Source organism: Sander lucioperca, chromosome 5, assembly GCF_008315115.2.
Source record: "Sander lucioperca isolate FBNREF2018 chromosome 5, SLUC_FBN_1.2, whole genome shotgun sequence".
NCBI lineage: Eukaryota > Metazoa > Chordata > Actinopteri > Perciformes > Percidae > Sander > Sander lucioperca.
The window spans coordinates 27,528,170-27,547,103 of NC_050177.1; the positions used below are offsets into that span (position 1 = coordinate 27,528,170).

At 41.5% G+C, this 18,934-nt stretch overlaps 1 pseudogene; it reads right to left on the reverse strand.

Moving 5' to 3' along the window:
- The window catches only part of LOC116057041, a 395,907-nt pseudogene that overhangs the window by 73,844 nt on the left and 303,129 nt on the right, over positions 1-18,934 (reverse strand).

The window sequence follows — 18,934 nt, forward strand, 5'->3', positions numbered from 1 at the left end:
AGAGCTGCTAAGCTGTGTTTCATTGTTGAAAACATATATAAAATAAAGATATATTCTATTCTAAGTGAACGACCATGGGTGACGTCACACATGCTCTGTCCATTAATATCAACAGTCTATGCTTGAAATGCGCCATCTTTAGTTTAGAGGATCTTTGCTTTTACATCTTTAATTACAATCATCAAAGTGTTGTCAATCTGTCATTTCTCAATATGCAACCACACACACAACCCTACAGCAGAAAACACCGTCAAAATCAATCAATGGATCAAGTTACTATTCCATCATTTCCTTAATGAAATAATGTGTTCATGTATTCATTCTGTTACTGATATTTTAACTAGATATCTGTAATTAATTAATAAGTGTAAGGTATTTTAATGTCTTACCTCTCAGTTGAAGGTTAAGAGGAAGTTACTAGGAACAGCTTTTATTGTGAAAAGCGGAAGTGGATAAAGTGTAAGGTGGCAAAGAAAGCAGTGCAGGAGGAAAGAGTTCAAATCAATGTGCAGTATGGGTCACCAGATTACGCAGAAATAATTAATAGGTCAGTAAAAGAAATGTGGCAAAATTTATGGGATTGTGAAAGGAAGGGGAGAACGTATTATTCAGTACAAAGAATGGTAGAGAAAGAAAGATGTGCTTATAGATGTAAGAGAAGAGATGCAGTAGTTTTATCCAGATTGAGGCTTGGGCATTGTGGGCTGAGGAGTGGGCTGGCTCTGATTAGTAAACATCCTGATGGAAAGTGTGAATGTGGAGACAAGGAAACAGTGAAGCATGTATTAGTGCAGTGCAGGAAGTACTCTCCTCAGAGGAAGAAACTGTTCAGGGAACTGGGTGCAACTGGAGAAACTGTTTTTACTTTATGCACTTTATTGAATTTGGACAGTTGGAACAAATTGAAGAAACTGATGGAGTACTTGCGACGTATTGGAGTATATAAAAATATATAGATAATTACTTTTAAGCAAGTTGGGAATAGTGATTAGTGAACAGCGGAGGGCAGCAATACGCCATAGATGCGTCTAGTCTGCCGGAAATAAAAAGAAGAAGAAGATAAAGTGTAGTATTGACTGTGTTGTGGGTGAATAAAGTGAGCCGTGCAGTGCCGTCTCTGTTCCATTGGACGCCCGTGTTTCTTTATTTTATAGTCAGACCTGAGTCTAGACAACAGAAGAAACCCTCGGTTACATTAGTAAACAAACATCTGCCCGGAAGTTGTTGGTACGACCCGGAATAGCGTCCGTCCCCGGAACTAACGTTAACTGTTTGTGTGTCACATCGTGGTGAGGACGGCGGAGTAAAAGGCGCCAGTGTTTAGTTTCTTAAGAAGAAAGAAAGGTCCCAAACTGCTGGATGTGGTTTTAAAAGCTGGAACAAAGCTACACAGAGCAGGTTGGTTTTCTCTTTTAATGTCGCAGGGAGTCGGTGCTAAAGCTAAGGTTAGCCGCTAGCAGCTAGCTCCTGCTAAGCTAACGTGTTGTTGTAAACTGCCGCTGAAAACGGGCGATTCCCAACGAAGCTGTTAGTTGATAGTTTCAACCCGGTGGCTGTACCTTATTTGGCTCTGGTCTGTACCTTTGTCACGCCCCAAAATGTACATTACAGACCAGCTCACACAGGAGGAGGTGGCGTAGGTCTCAGACACCAGTTTAGCTGCGGAAGTTTGGAAGTTGTTCAAGGATATTGAAAATGAGCCACGGTCGTAAATGCAGTGTCCCAGGCTGTACAGGGAACGGTGGCACTTGTCATAGTCTCCCCAAGGAAGCAGACAGCCGACGGGCATGGCTGATGTTTCTCTATAAGAAGATCCCTGTGAAGTTCGACACTCAGTTATTCATTTGCTCGAACCATTTCACCGAAGACAGCTTTGAAAACCTTGGACAGTTTAGAGCAGGATATGCTAAGCTGCTGTTGCTGAAAAAAGGGACTGTTCCGACCGTGTGGTCGTCACAACAGCAAGCTGTAAGTATGATTCTGTCGCTAGCAGCTATTAGCAATGCTAACGTATCCTAGCTGTGTCTAGTATAGGTAGAATGTGTGATGATTGACTTAAGTGATAATGGGGTTAACGTTATTTCATTTTCCTGACTGTGTTTCATGCGAATAAATAACCTGTGTTGTCATGTACATCTACAATTCATGACTGCGGTCAAGCCAGCCGACACTCGGATCTCCGTGGTCAAATCAGCCGACACTAAACTTGTAATGCGCTCTTATTCCGGCACGCGTGGTAAATGCATTCAAACGGCCCAGATCGAGTAGCGAAGTTGGCGAGATGATGCACATTGGACTACTTCCGGTTTTCAAAATAAGATGTTACTACAACGTACATATGAAAACTAGTAATGGATTATATTCACCAGAAGTAAAATATATGTAACCTGTGTCTGTCCTTTATACAAAAAAAATGAGTGAATTGTGAAAGGAATGTATAGTTTGAGTTTACAAGAATACAACAATAATTCCAGACTGATTTATTTCAGGGGACACCTCTGACTACACCCATATTTAAAATCAGGCAATTAAACGGTATCAATTTGGAGATTTTTGGAAGCAAAGTCCCGTACTTCTGCTGTGAAATGACTAAAAAAATTAATTTGGAGGTGCTATAAAAAGACTTTGGTCCATAGTTCCAGGCAATGACTGACATATTTGAGTACAGGGCATCACTTAATACTGTCATACTGAAAATCAAACAATTTTACTGTATAATTTTGGAGATTTCTGGAAGCAAAGTCCCTTACAGCTGCTGTGAAATGACTCAAAATGTGAATTTGGAGGTGCTATAAAAAGATTTTGGTCCATAGTTCCAGGCAATGACTGACATATTTGTGTACAGGGCATCACTTAATACTGTCATACTGAAAATCAAACATTTTTACTGTATAATTTTGGAGATTTCTGGAAGCAAAGTCCCATACTTCTGCTGTGAAATGACTAAAAAAATTAATTTGGAGGTGCTATAAAAAGACTTTGGTCCATAGTTCCAGGCAATGACTGACATATTTGAGTACAGGGCATCACTTAATACTGTCATACTGAAAATCAAACAATTTTACTGTATAATTTTGGAGATTTCTGGAAGCAAAGTCCCATACTTCTGCTGTGAAATGACTCAAAATGTGAATTTGGAGGTGCTATAAAAAGACTTTGGTCCATAGTTCCAGGCAATGACTGACATATTTGAGTACAGGGCATCACTTAATATTGTCATACTGAAAATCAAACAATTTTACTGTATAATTTTGGAGATTTCTGGAAGCAAAGTCCCTTACAGCTGCTGTAAAATGACTCAAAATGTGAATTTGGAGGTGCTATAAAAAGACTTTGGTCCATAGTTCCAGGTAATGACTGACATATTTGAGTACAGGGCATCACTTAATACTGTCATACTGAAAATCAAACAATTTTACTGTATAATTTTGAAGATTTTTGGAAGCAAAGTCCCATACTTCTGCTGTAAAGTGACTCAAAATATGAATTTGGAGGTGCTATAAAAGGACTTTGGTCCATAGTTCCAGGTAATGACTGACATATTTGAGTACAGGGCATCACTTAATATTGTCGTACTGAAAATCAAACAATTTTACTATATAATTTTGGAGATTTCTGGAAGCAAAGTCCCATACTTCTGCTGTAAAGTGACTCAAAATATGAAACTGGAGGTGCTATAAAAAGACTTTGGTCCATAGTTCTCAGGCAATGACTGACATATTTGAGTACAAGGCATCACTTAATACTGTCATACTGAAAATCAAACAATTTTACTGTATAATTTTGGAGATTTCTGGAAGCAAAGTCCCTTACAGCTGCTGTAAAATGACTAAAAAATTTAATTTGGAGGTGCTATAAAAAGACTTTGGTCCATAGTTCCAGGCAATGACTGACATATTTGTGTACAGGGCATCACTTAATACTGTCATACTGAAAATCAAACATTTTTACTGTATAATTTTGGAGATTTCTGGAAGCAAAGTCCCATACTTCTGCTGTGAAATGACTAAAAAAATTAATTTGGAGGTGCTATAAAAGGACTTTGGTCCATAGTTCCAGGTAATGACTGACATATTTGAGTACAGGGCATCACTTAATACTGTCATACTGAAAATCAAACATTTTTACTGTATAATTTTGGAGATTTCTGGAAGCAAAGTCCCATACTTCTGCTGTAAAGTGACTCAAAATATGAAACTGGAGGTGCTATAAAAAGACTTTGGTCCATAGTTCCAGGCAATGACTGACATATTTGAGTACAAGGCATCACTTAATATTGTCATACTGAAAATCAAACATTTTTACTGTATAATTTTGGAGATTTCTGGAAGCAAAGTCCCATACTTCTGCTGTGAAATGACTAAAAAAATTAATTTGGAGGTGCTATAAAAGGACTTTGGTCCATAGTTCCAGGTAATGACTGACATATTTGAGTACAGGGCATCACTTAATACTGTCATACTGAAAATCAAACATTTTTACTGTATAATTTTGGAGATTTCTGGAAGCAAAGTCCCATACTTCTGCTGTAAAGTGACTCAAAATATGAAACTGGAGGTGCTATAAAAAGACTTTGTTCCATAGTTCCAGGCAATGACTGACATATTTGAGTACAAGGCATCACTTAATATTGTCATACTGAAAATCAAACATTTTTACTGTATAATTTTGGAGATTTCTGGAAGCAAAGTCCCCTACTTCTGCTGTGAAATGACTAAAAAAATTAATTTGGAGGTGCTATAAAAGGACTTTGGTCCATAGTTCCAGGTAATGACTGACATATTTGAGTACAGGGCATCACTTAATACTGTCATACTGAAAATCAAACATTTTTACTGTATAATTTTGGAGATTTCTGGAAGCAAAGTCCCATACTTCTGCTGTAAAATTGTTTGATTTAAAGTATGACAGTATTAAGTGATGCCCTGTACTCAAATATGTCAGTCATTCCCTGGAACTATGGACCAAAGTCTTTTTATAGCACCTCCAGTTTCATATTTTGAGTCATTTTACAGCAGAAGTATGGGACTTTGCTTCCAGAAATCTCCAAAATTATACAGTAAAATTGTTTGATTTTCAGTATGACAGTATTAAGTGATGCCCTGTACACAAATATGTCAGTCATTGCCTGGAACTATGGACCAAAGTCCTTTTATAGCACCTCCAAATTCATATTTTGAGTCACTTTACAGCAGAAGTATGGGACTTTGCTTCCAGAAATCTTCAAAATTATACAGTAAAAATGTTTGATTTACAGTATGACAGTATTAAGTGATGCCCTGTACACAAATATGTCAGTCATTCCCTGGAACTATGGACCAAAGTCTTTTTATAGCACCTCCAGTTTCATATTTTGAGTCATTTTACAGCAGAAGTATGGGACTTTGCTTCCAAAAATCTCCAAATTGATACCGTTTAATTGCCTGATTTTAAATATGGGTGTAGTCAGAGGTGTCCCCTGAAATAAATCAGTCTGGAATTATTGTTGTATTCTTGTAAACTCAAACTATACATTCCTTTCACCATTCACTCATTTTTTTTGTATAAAGGACAGACACAGGTTACATATATTTTACTTCTGGTGAATATAATCCATTACTAGTTTTCATATGTACGTTGTATTAACATCTTATTTTGAAAACCGGAAGTAGTCCAATGTGCATCATCTCGCCAACTTCGCTACTCGATCTCGGCCGTTTGAATGCATTTACCACGCGTGCCGGAATAAGAGCGCATTACAAGTTTAGTGTCGGCTGATTTGACCACGGAGATCCAAGTGTCGGCTGGCTTGACCGCAGTAATTCATGATTGTAGATGTACATGACAACACAGGTTATTTATTCGCATGAAACACAGTCAGGAAAATGAAATAACGTTAACCCCATTATCACTTAAGTCAATCATCACACATTCTACCTATACTAGACACAGCTAGGATACGTTAGCATTGCTAATAGCTGCTAGCGACAGAATCATACTTACAGCTTGCTGTTGTGACGACCACACGGTCGGAACAGTCCCTTTTTTCAGCAACAGCAGCTTAGCATATCCTGCTCTAAACTGTCCAAGGTTTTCAAAGCTGTCTTCGGTGAAATGGTTCGAGCAAATGAATAACTGAGTGTCGAACTTCACAGGGATCTTCTTATAGAGAAACATCAGCCATGCCCGTCGGCTGTCTGCTTCCTTGGGGAGACTATGACAAGTGCCACCGTTCCCTGTACAGCCTGGGACACTGCATTTACGACCGTGGCTCATTTTAAAGTTCCTTGAACAACTTCCAAACTTCCGCAGCTAAACTGGTGTCTGAGACCTACGCCACCTCCTCCTGTGTGAGCTGGTCTGTAATGTACATTTTGGGGCGTGACAAAGGTACAGACCAGAGCCAAATAAGGTACAGCCACCGGGTTGAAACTATCAACTAACAGCTTCGTTGGGAATCGCCCGTTTTCAGCGGCAGTTTACAACAACACGTTAGCTTAGCAGGAGCTAGCTGCTAGCGGCTAACCTTAGCTTTAGCACCGACTCCCTGCGACATTAAAAGAGAAAACCAACCTGCTCTGTGTAGCTTTGTTCCAGCTTTTAAAACCACATCCAGCAGTTTGGGACCTTTCTTTCTTCTTAAGAAACTAAACACTGGCGCCTTTTACTCCGCCGTCCTCACCACGATGTGACACACAAACAGTTACCGTTAGTTCCGGGGACGGTCGCTATTCCGGGTCGTACCAACAACTTCCGGGCAGATGTTTGTTTACTAATGTAACCGAGGGTTTCTTCTGTTGCCTAGACTCAGGTCTGACTATAAAATAAAGAAACACGGGCGTCCAATGGCGGAACAGAGACGGCACTGCACGGCTCACTTTATTCAACCACAACACAGTCAATACTACACTTTATCTTCTTCTTCTTTTTATTTCCGGCAGACTAGACGCATCTATGGCGTATTGCTGCCCTCCGCTGTTCACTAATCACTATTCCCAACTTGCTTAAAAGTAATTATCTATATATTTTTATATACTCCAATACGTCGCAAGTACTCCATCAGTTTCTTCAATTTGTTCCAACTGTCCAAATTCAATAAAGTGCATAAAGTAAAAACAGTTTCTCCAGTTGCACCCAGTTCCCTGAACAGTTTCTTCCTCTGAGGAGAGTACTTCCTGCACTGCACTAATACACGCTTCACTGTTTCCTTGTCTCCACATTCACACTTTCCATCAGGATGTTTACTAATCAGAGCCAGCCCACTCCTCAGCCCACAATGCCCAAGCCTCAATCTGGATAAAACTACTGCATCTCTTCTCTTACATCTATAAGCACATCTTTCTTTCTCTACCATTCTTTGTACTGAATAATACGTTCTCCCCTTCCTTTCACAATCCCATAAATTTTGCCACATTTCTTTTACTGACCTATTAATTATTTCTGCGTAATCTGGTGACCCATACTGCACATTGATTTGAACTCTTTCCTCCTGCACTGCTTTCTTTGCCACCTTACACTTTATCCACTTCCGCTTTTCACAATAAAAGCTGTTCCTAGTAACTTCCTCTTAACCTTCAACTGAGAGGTAAGACATTAAAATACCTTACACTTATTAATTAATTACAGATATCTAGTTAAAATATCAGTAACAGAATGAATACATGAACACATTATTTCATTAAGGAAATGATGGAATAGTAACTTGATCCATTGATTGATTTTGACGGTGTTTTCTGCTGTAGGGTTGTGTGTGTGGTTGCATATTGAGAAATGACAGATTGACAACACTTTGATGATTGTAATTAAAGATGTAAAAGCAAAGATCCTCTAAACTAAAGATGGCGCATTTCAAGCATAGACTGTTGATATTAATGGACAGAGCATGTGTGACGTCACCCATGGTCGTTCACTTAGAATAGAATATATCTTTATTTTATATATGTTTTCAACAATGAAACACAGCTTAGCAGCTCTCAATAATGACAGTTAAATCACAGACAAACAGAAATATTAAATTTAACCCTCCTGTGGTCCCCTCTTTTCAAAGTTTCTACATCAGAAATGTGGGTTTCTTTCAAGAAAATTGCCCAAAAATAACACGGATGGTTCCATACAATGCTCTTTGCAAGTAAAGTTAACTTACTGCCCATTATGCCTGTTGGCATGTAGGGCAACAACAAAGGATTTCCACTCTTGTCTGTTTCGGGCCAGTGTCTTTATAGAGCCCCAGGTGTGATGTAGTGTCTTCAGCTCTCCCTCCACCATCCTGCGCCAGGTATCCTTGGGTTGGCCTCTTTAATGTTTGCCATCTGGTGTTCAGTGAAGGGCAGTTCGTGTGATGTTTTCTCGCTCTCTATGTATTACATGTCCAATCCATTTCCATCGCCTTCTCATAATGATGGTAGCCATGTTGTCATGTTTACACTGGCTGAGTAGAAGTTGATTGGAGATGGTGTTGGGCCAGAATATTCTCTTTATTTTACGTAGGCTTTTGGTGTGGAAGGTCAACAGTTTGTGGAGATCACTTTCAGTTGTTCGCCAGCACTCAGAGCCGTATAGCAGGGTAGACAGGACACAGCTCTGGTACAGTCTCAGCTTGGTGTTGGTGCTGTACTGGGCAGACTTCCAGACGTTGTTTAGTCTCTGTAAGGTGTTTCGGGCCTTGCTGAGTCGGCTTGTGATGTCTTTGCCTGCTCCTCCATCATGGCTGACAATGCTGCCTAGGTAAGTGAAATGGTTGGTCATGGGTAGGTTTGTGTCTTCTATTTGTATTTTTGGGGGGTTTGGGATGTTGAGCGTCATCAGCTCTGTCTTCATCTGATTGATCTTAAGACCTATTTGCTGTGCAAAGTTGTTAAGACGACTGGTTTTCTCTTGCATATGTTGATGCGTATGCGAGACCAAAACCATGTCGTCAGCAAAATCCAGATCTTCCAGTTGAGAGAAAAGAGTTACTTGCACACTAAGTTACTTACTTAAGTAAGTCACTTAATATATGCATCTTGCACACTACTTTGCACTATTACCTTTTGCACTTTACATCCCACTCCATGTGTACTTGTCTTGATATTATTTGTACATTTGTATTTTTGTATATTATTTTAATATGTGTCTATATGTATATTGTTGTCTCTATTGTACAGTATGTGTAAAACCAAATTGCCTCAAAAATAACATGGATGGTTCCATACAATGCGTTTTGCAAGTAAAATGAAGGATTGGATCATTACTCTTTGAATTGTGGAGGTTTTATTCAACTTTATACTTTGAAAAGAAATTGAAATGGTTTCAAAACAGTTTCCTGACTAAACGTTGGGTTAGGGTTACGTGCGATTAAAGCTATGCTTTGCCTGTATTTGGGCTGGGAATTCAAGCCATGTTGGGACTCTTTTTCCGGCTGCTCTAAAAACCAAACGTCCTGTTAAGTCAGACTCTTTTCACCTCAGGGTGATACCGTACACATCCAGGTCTGTCACTGGCCAATATCGGACCCTTCCGATCCAGGATTTTAAAAATTCAAGGCTTAAACGTGCGATTAAAGCTATGCTTTGGCTGTATTTGGGCTGGGAATTCAAGCCATGTTGTGACACTTTTTCCAGCTGCTCTAAAAACCAAACGTCCTGTTAAGTCAGACTCATTTCACCTCAGGGTGATACCGTGCACATCCCGGTCTGTCACTGGCCAATATCGGACCCTTCCGATCCAGGATTTTAAAATTCAAGACTTAAACGTCTGACTAAAGCTATGCTTTGGCTGTATTTGGGCTGGCAATTCAAGCCATGTTGTGACTCTTTTTCCGGCTGCTCTAAAAACCAAACGTCCTGTTAAGTCAGACTGTTTTCACCTCAGGGTGATACCGTACACATCCAGGTCTGTCACTGGCCAATATCGGACCCTTCCGATCCAGGATTTTAAAATTCAAGGCTTAAACGTCTGACTAAAGCTATGCTTTGCCTGTATTTGGGCTGGGAATTCAAGCCATGTTGTGACACTTTTTCCTGCTGCTCTAAAAACCAAACGTCCTGTTAAGTCAGACTGTTTTCACCTCAGGGTGATACCGTACACATCCAGGTCTGTCACTGGCCAATATCAGACCCTTCCGATCCAGGATTTTAAAATTCAAGGCTTAAACGTCTGACTAAAGCTATGCTTTGGCTGTATTTGGGCTGGGAATTCAAGCCATGTTGTGACTCTTTTTCCGGCTGCTCTAAAAACCAAACGTCCTGTTAAGTCAGACTCATTTCACCTCAGGGTGATACCGTACACATCCAGGTCTGTCACTGGCCAATATCGGACCCTTCCGATCCAGGATTTTAAAAATTCAAGGCTTAAATGTCCGAAAAAAGCTATGCTTTGGCTGTATTTGGGCTGGGAATTCAAGCCATGTTGGGACTCTTTTTCCGGCTGCTCTAAAAACCAAACGTCCTGTTAAGTCAGATTGTTTTCACCTCAGGGTGATACCGTACACATCCAGGTCTGTCACTGGCCAATATCGGACCCTTCCGATCCAGGATTTTAAAATTCAAGGCTTAAACGTCTGACTAAAGCTTTGCTTTGGCTGTATTTGGGCTGGGAATTCAAGCCATGTTGTGACACTTTTTCCGGCTGCTCTGAAAACCAAACGTCCTGTTAAGTCAGACTCATTTCAACTCAGGGTGATACCGTACACGTGCCGGTCTGTCACTGGCCAATATCGGACCCTTCCGATCCAGGATTTTAAAAATTCAAGGCTTAAATGTCCGAATAAAGCTATGCTTTGGCTGTATTTGGGCTGGGAATTCAAGCCATGTTGTGACTCTTTTTCCGGCTGCTCTAAAAACCAAACGTCCTGTTAAGTCAGACTCTTTTCACCTCAGGGTGATACCGTACACATCCAGGTCTGTCACTCGCCAATATCGGACCCTTCCGATCCAGGATTTTAAAATTCAAGGCTTAAACGTCTGACTAAAGCTATGCTTTGCCTGTATTTGGGCTGGGAATACAAGCCATGTTGTGACACTTTTTCCGGCTGCTCTAAAAACCAAACGTCCTGTTAACTCAGACTGTTTTCACCTCAGGGTGATACCGTACACATCCAGGTCTGTCACTGGCCAATATCGGACCCTTCCGATCCAGGATTTTAAAATTCAAGGCTTAAACGTCTGACTAAAGCTTTGCTTTGGCTGTATTTGGGCTGGGAATTCAAGCCATGTTGTGACACTTTTTCCGGCTGCTCTGAAAACCAAACGTCCTGTTAAGTCAGACTCATTTCACCTCAGAGTGATACCGTACACGTGCCGGTCTGTCACTGGCCAATATCGGACTCTTCGGATCCAGGATTTTAAAATTCAATGCTTAAACGTCCGATTAAAGCTATGCTTTGGCTGTATTTGGGCTGGGAATTCAAGCCATGTTGTGACACTTTTTCTGGCTGCTCTAAAAACCAAAAGTCCTGTTAAGTCAGACTCATTTCACCACAGGGTGATACCGTACACATCCCGGTCTGTCACTGGCCAATATCGGACCCTTCCGATCCAGGAATTTAAAATTCAAGGCTTAAGGCGAGACACGGCAGGCAAAAACATTGTTTTTTTTTCACTGGTCAATTTTGAGATTTTGGGCTATTTGTCTTCAATAACATGTCTTCTTTCAGACTTGTGGTGGAATAAAGTCCGAAATACACATTTAGTTCTTTATTTTACTACACTTTGTGTTCAGTGTTCAGACAGCGGAGGTAATCAGACTCTCTCTCTCTCTCTCTCTCTCTCTCTCTCAAAGCAGTTTACAGAAAGTCATAGCCTACATGTCATATATTAAATATTTGTCACATATGTACCACACTGTACTGATTGCGATACAACACACTATATTACAAAACAATTACATTACACAACAGTTAGTTTTGTATAATATAATTACTATATAATAGGCTACTAAACAGATCTGTTATTTTGGGATCCTAAGTGGTGTGAGTCCCTCAGGCTGTAGCAGGCAGATCCATATGTAGCTGTCAGTGGAGCTGCTGTCTCTTCTCCTAGGAGAACTACTAGGTTCTCTTCTGGTATGAACTTTTTTTGGCTATTTTTTCAAAGTGTAATTCTCTTAGTGAAGATAGTTTTTCCCAGTGGAGGAGGAAGTGTATCTCTGTCAGACCCAGCTGGTGGTCACTGAGCCTGTATTTAGTCAGGATCCGTCTCTTCTTCGTATCTCTGACAGTGTGAAGATAATCTGTCAAATAATAATTTAGTCTACTTTGTTTGCTTTCTCCAATGTTCTAAATATTGGTCTTTTGAATGAGTCATAATTAGTTTTGTTATGTTGTGTTATGAACCAGTGCTGATGGGAGCCTGGTTAGTTATCTTCACCATCAGCTGACTGAGGGGACTGGTTCTGGTTAGTTAGCTTCACCATGAGCTGACTGAGAGGACTGGTTCTGGTTAGTTATCTTCACCATCAGCTGACTGAGGGGACTGGTTCTGGTTAGTTATCTTCACCATCAGCTGACTGAGAGGACTGGTTCTGGTTAGTTATCTTCACCATCAGCTGACTGAGAGGACTGGTTCTGGTTAGTTATCTTCACCATCAGCTGACTGAGAGGACTGGTTCTGGTTAGTTATCTTCACCATCAGCTGACTGAGAGGACTGTTTCTGGTTAGTTAGCTTCACCATCAGCTGACTGAGGGGACTGTTTTGTGGGAAAAGTAAGCTGGAGCAGTAGCAAGTATGGCCATGAAGGTGCCTCTGCCATGCTTTCTGTTATGGAGAAGTTGTGGCTTCAGAGCACAGTTGTGACGGTCAATTCAATGAGAGAAACTGATGCTCAGGACCTCAAAAGCTGAGACCGTCACAGCTGCCAGTGTAAAACATAGGCGCAAGAGTCTAAGCACAGCTAAAATACATATGGTGCTGGAATGGACAGTTAGACTTTAAAAAGCTGTGACATCTACTGTTGGTCTTGTTCTGTGTCCATACACCTGTCCAGTGTGGGTTTTGTCGGCAACTTTGTGCATGATACGCCAATGTTAATTCATTGAGTTACTGCAGTTGTAGGCCTTATATGCCTGCCATTTTATTAAATAATCAATTTTCATGAACTTGAAATATTCTATATTATTATCACTAAGGGCCTGAGCATTTATTCTGTTTTTGAGCAATTTTTCCAATAGAAATGTATTAAATTCCACTATTTAAATCTTTAAATGCCATTTTCTCAAAATGAGTTTTTTGTCATTCTCCAGTATAAACATCACAGCCTATGTAGCACCTATGTACACCAAACTTTCCAGTTATACACTTAGTAGTATTCTGAAGATATTTACAGAGGGATTTGTTAATAAATCATTCCTGCCCTGATTTATGTGAAATTTTAAGCTAAAAAACATGGCGAAAATCGATTTTTTAAGGCTATGGACAGTATATCTTGATTTCCTAGGTAATGAAAGCAGATATCCTGAAATCCCTCTGTAATTTTGTTTTCATCTTGTGTGTAAACAAAATGAAAAAAGAATTTTGCACCTGGCTTTATCATATTTTCAGATCTATCTACCAAAAATATATGCAAAATCGCGCATATTTAATGAGAAAATGCCTAATTTGCATAATTAAACATAAACATTTCAAAAACTTGTAATACTTTTTTTTATATACTTGTGTAAGTAATCAACTGAGGAAGTTTCATGGAGATATCTATTATTTAAAAATTTTAGCCTATTCACCTGTAGTGTCTCGCCTTAAACGTCTGACTAAAGCTATGCTTTGGCTGTATTTGGGCTGGGAATTCAAGCCATGTTGTGACACTTTTTCCGGCTGCTCTAAAAACCAAACGTCCTGTTAAGTCAGACTCATTTCAACTCAGGGTGATACCGTACACATCCCGGTCTGTCACTGGCCAATATCGGACCCTTCCGATCCAGGATTTTAAAAATTCAAGGCTTAAACGTCCGAATAAAGCTATGCTTTGGCTGTATTTGGGCTGGGAATTCAAGCCATGTTGGGACTCTTTTTCCGGCTGCTCTAAAAACCAAACGTCCTGTTAAGTTGCACAATCTCCACCTCCAACATTGCCAAAAGACAATGAACACAATTCTGCACAAAATATCGCAGTATAAGTTATCTGAACTTAAATAAATATATAGTATATATACACTCGAAGAGGGTCTCGCCCTGGGTGTAATTCAATGTAGAACCGCTCCTGATAGATAGATATAGATTTTTATTCATCCCAAAAAAATGGGAAATTCCAGTATTGCAGTAGCAAAATATCTGACGCACAGCACACATACAGAGTATACATGAAATAATAGGATACAAAAAGTAATAAAGTATCTCTATCTATCTATGAAATAATAATAGGATTGTCATCGGACCCTTCCGATCCAGGATATTAAAATTCAAGGCTTAAAAGTCCGATTAAAGCTATGCTTTGGCTATATTTGGGCTGGGAATTTAAGCCATATTGGGACTCTTTTTCCGGCTGCTCTAAAAACAAAACGTCCTGTTAAGTCAGACTCATTTCACCTCAGGGTGGTACCATACACATCCCGGTCTGTCACTGGCCAATATCGGAAAATTCCGATCCAGGATTTTAAAAATTAAAGGCTTAAACGTCCGATTCAAGCTATGCTTTTGTTAGGGTTTGTTCTGACCCAGAACGCAGAGATTACACACGCACAGACAGAAAGAGTGGTTTGTAAAGGTTTTAATGAACAAACAGTTATACTCATTGCGTCTGGCCATCCTAGGTTTTTTATCGCGTCCGGGCCATCCTAGGTTTGTGATTGGGTCTGGCTATCCTAGGTTTCTCATCGTGTCTGGCCATCCTAGTTTTCTCATCGCATCTGGCCATCCTAGGTTTCTCATCGCGTCTGCAAATCTTAGCTTTGTGATCAGGTCTGGCCATCCTAGGTTTCTCATCACGTCTGGCCATCATAGGTTCTCATCACGTCTGGCTATCCTAGGTTTCTCATCGCGTCTGGCCATCCTAAATTTCTCATCGCATCTGGCCATGCTAGTTTTCTCATCGCATCTGGCCACCCTAGGTTTCTCATCGCGTCTAGCCATCCTAGTCTTCTCATCGGTTCTGGCCATCCTAGGTTTCTCATCGCGTCTGGCCATCCTAGGTTTTTCATCGCGTCTGGCCATCCTAGGTTTCTCATCGCAATTAAGGCCTTAAAAGTCTTGAATTTGGTATACAAAGTCTTGGATTTCATTACAAAGGTCTCATATTGTTTTGCCTTTCCTAGTATAAAGTTCATACCGTAACAAAATTAACTGTTACAAATGTAGGCTAATTAAAAACTGAATGTGCACGACTGTTGTTGGGGGAAGACTTACTCAGATCATGTATTGCAGTAAAAGTAGAAAAAAACAGTGTTGTAGAGTTACAAATTACTTGTCAGTTACAAGTCCTGCATTCAACATCTTCCTTAAGTAATAGTACAAAAGTATTATTAAAATATACTTAAAGTACCAAAAGTAAATGTGCTCATTATGCAGTGTAATATATCTTATTTTATTGGATATTATAATCCAAATGTTTTTATTAAATATGACTGATAATTTAAATGAAATGTTTTATTTAATTCAAGTAGCCTACTTGTACATCATTTTTTTCTAGGGTTTAAAATGTATACAGATTTGACATTTTCCCCTCATTCTTCTGTCGGAATGGGTACGAAGTTGGCATTGAATTTCATTTGAAATGGTATTAAAAAGGTCTTAAAAAGCCTTAAATTTAAGTTCCTGGGTGTACCCTGCATACAATACTATTACTTTTTATGATATACTATACTATGATTTTTTTATGACATAAAATACTATGACTTTTTTTGACATACTACACTTTGACTTTTTTATGACACTATACTATGACTTTTTTGACATACTATACTATTACTTTTTATTACTTTTTCGTGACATACTACACTACAACTTATTTATGACATACTATACAATGACTTTCATGACATACCCTACTATGACGTTTTTCAGATACTATAAACTATGACTTTTGATTACATTTTTTGACATACCATACTATGACGTAATTTACATAATATACTATGACTTTTTAATACATTTTTTTACATACCCTACTATGGCGTTTTTCACATACTATAACTATGACTTTTTATTACATTTTTTGACATATCATACTATGACGTAATTTACATACTATACTATGACGTTTTTATGACACCATACTATGACTTTTTTATGACATGCAATACTATGACTTTTTTAACATACTATACTATGACTTTTTTCACGTACTATACTATGGCATTTTGACATACAATACTATGACTTTTTATGACACTATACTATGACTTTTTGACATACTATACTATGTGTCATGAATTCCGCTGTTTGAGTCTGTTTTCTGCTTGAGTTGCCTGTATTCTGCCCTGGAGCCTGTTTTCCTGTGTTCCTGAACGCACCCTGTCCGGTTGCCTGGCAACATTGCAAGGCGGGAGATCTCTCTACTACCCACACCTGCATCTCATCAGCTACCTGCACACCTGGTCCTGATCACCACCTCTCCACTACTTAAGCTCTGACCTGACATCCATTCCCTGCCGGATCGTTAGCCACTAACAGTATGTTGTGCCAGTGTCTCAGCCTCAGTTTGCCTAGAGTTAGTTTTGCTGCTCTGTTATTTGTTTGTGCTTTTCACTCACCTCCGTTTCTTCTGTCAGCAGTTACTCTCCTGGAAGATTCACTCCACCTCTGCCGTATCTACATTGGATCAGCTCATTCTCTTCCACCTACTCACCTCCACTGCCTGCTTCGTCACCTGGATTCTCCTGCTACCACATTTAAGTCTGTAAATAAATACTCACCTTTTCTCAACTCACCTTGTCCTGGTCTGCTTCTGGGTTCTGCCCTAGAGAATCGTGACAGAATGATCCGACCATAATAATGGACCCAGCAGAGGTTTCTGATGAACTGTGTGACCTTATGTGTGACCTGGTGGAGCTCAAAGCCAGGTGGAAGGAAGCTAGCAGTAATTAGGTGCCTTAAAGGAGGCAATTTTGGCAGCAGCACGTGTGAAAGTTTCGGAAAAACCTTGGTTAAAGGACTCTGTTCCAAACTGGATTAGCAGCTTCATTTTTGCTCCAGCTCCTCCGCTTACTAAAAAATTGTGTTCAGCTAAGCCAGTTAGCTCCACAAAGGCTTCACTCACTCAAGTACCTGCGCCTCATCAGATTCCGAGCCAGCTAGCACCGACGAGCCTGCCTGCTTCTCGGCCTGCTAGAATCCTGGCTACAGGGTCTCTGTTTTTGACCCCGCTTGCTCCTTTGCCCGCTTCGCCCAGTCCTGTCTTTCTACCTGGAGGAGAGCCAGAAACTCATATGACTTTGCTTCAATATTTTGCCATGTCTGTTAAAAAGACTGAGGAGGCCAAAGCTGCCAGCCTTCAAGCTGAAAGACAACAGTCCAGTTCGCCTACTAGCGGCTCCCCTGAAAGCTTTACTATCGGCTCTACGGCAACCCACTCTGCAGGCACCCTCAACTGCAAGAAATCCTTTGAGGGAACTCGCCTAGCCATATTCCCTGGGAACCGTGGAGGCCGGAGACGGGGTAGAAGACAACATGGTTCCCGACGCCATGCCCTGCTTCACCCTCTCTTCAGCCCAGAGTCCTCGCTGTCCAGCGAGCCAGAGCCTGAGCTGACCTGTGTTCCTGAGCTGACCTGTGTTCCTGAGCTGACCTGTGTACCTGAGCCTGAGCTGACCTGTGTACCTGAGCCTGAGCTGACCTGTGTACCTGAGCCTGAGCTGACCTGTGTTCCTGAGCCTGAGCTGACCTGTGTACCTGAGCCTGAGCTGACCTGTGTACCTGAGCCTGAGCTGACCTGTGTTCCTGAGCCTGAGCTGACCTGTGTTCCTGAGCCTGAGCTGACCTGTGTTCCTGAGCTGACGTGCAACCCTTCTGTTCCCGAGCTGACGTGCAACCCTTCTGTTCCCGGGCTGGCGTGCAGCTCTCCTGACCCTGGGCTGACGTGCAGCTTTCCAGAACCTCCAATGACATGCAGCCTTCCAGAACCGCCGCTGACGTCCAGCCGCCCAGAACCGCCGCTGACGTCCAGCCGCCCAGAACCGCCGCTGACGTCCAGCCGCCCAGAACCGCCGCTGACGACCAGCCGTCCAGAGTCTCAGCTGACGTCCAGCCGTCCAGAGTCTCAGCTGACGTCCAGCCTTCCAGAACCTGCGCTGACGTCCAGCCTTCCAGAACCTGCGCTGACGTCCAGCCTTCCAGAACCGCCGCTGACGTCCAGCCATCCAGAGGCTCAGCTGACGTCCAGAGTCTTCGATGATCGTTCTTCAAGAGTCTTCGATGACCGCTCTTCAAGAGTCTTCGATGACCGCTCTTCAAGAGTCTTCGATGACCGCTCTTCAAGAGTCTTCCAGTCGTCCAGAGTCTACATCAACTGACTTCCTAGAGTCTACATCTACTGACCTCCCAGAGTCTACGTTGACTGGCCCCCCAGAGACTTTGCCTTTGTCCTGCCCCCCAGAAACTTTGCTTTTGTCCTGTCCCCCAGAGACTTTGCCTTTGTTGGTGATCCGACCGACTCCTGCTCCCCGTGTTTTGTCGGTGGTCCGGCCGACTCCTGCTCCCGGTGTTTTGTCGGTGGTCCGGCCGACTAATGTTCCAGTTACCCTGTCGGCGGAGTTGCCGACTCCTGACCCTGTTGCCTTGTTGTCTGTTACTGATCCTGTTACCTTGTTGGCAGACACTGGCTCAGCTGACTCGTCGCCTGTCTCCAGCTCAGCTGACTCGTCGCCTGTCTCCAGCCCAGCTGACTCGTCGCCTGTCTCCAGCCCAGCTGACTCGTCGCCTGTCTCCAGCCCAGCTGACTCGTCGCCTGTCTCCAGCCCAGCTGACTCGTCGCCTGTCTCCAGCCCAGCTGACTCGTCGCCTGTCTCCAGCCCAGCTGACTCGTCGCCTGTCTCCAGCCCAGCTGACTCGT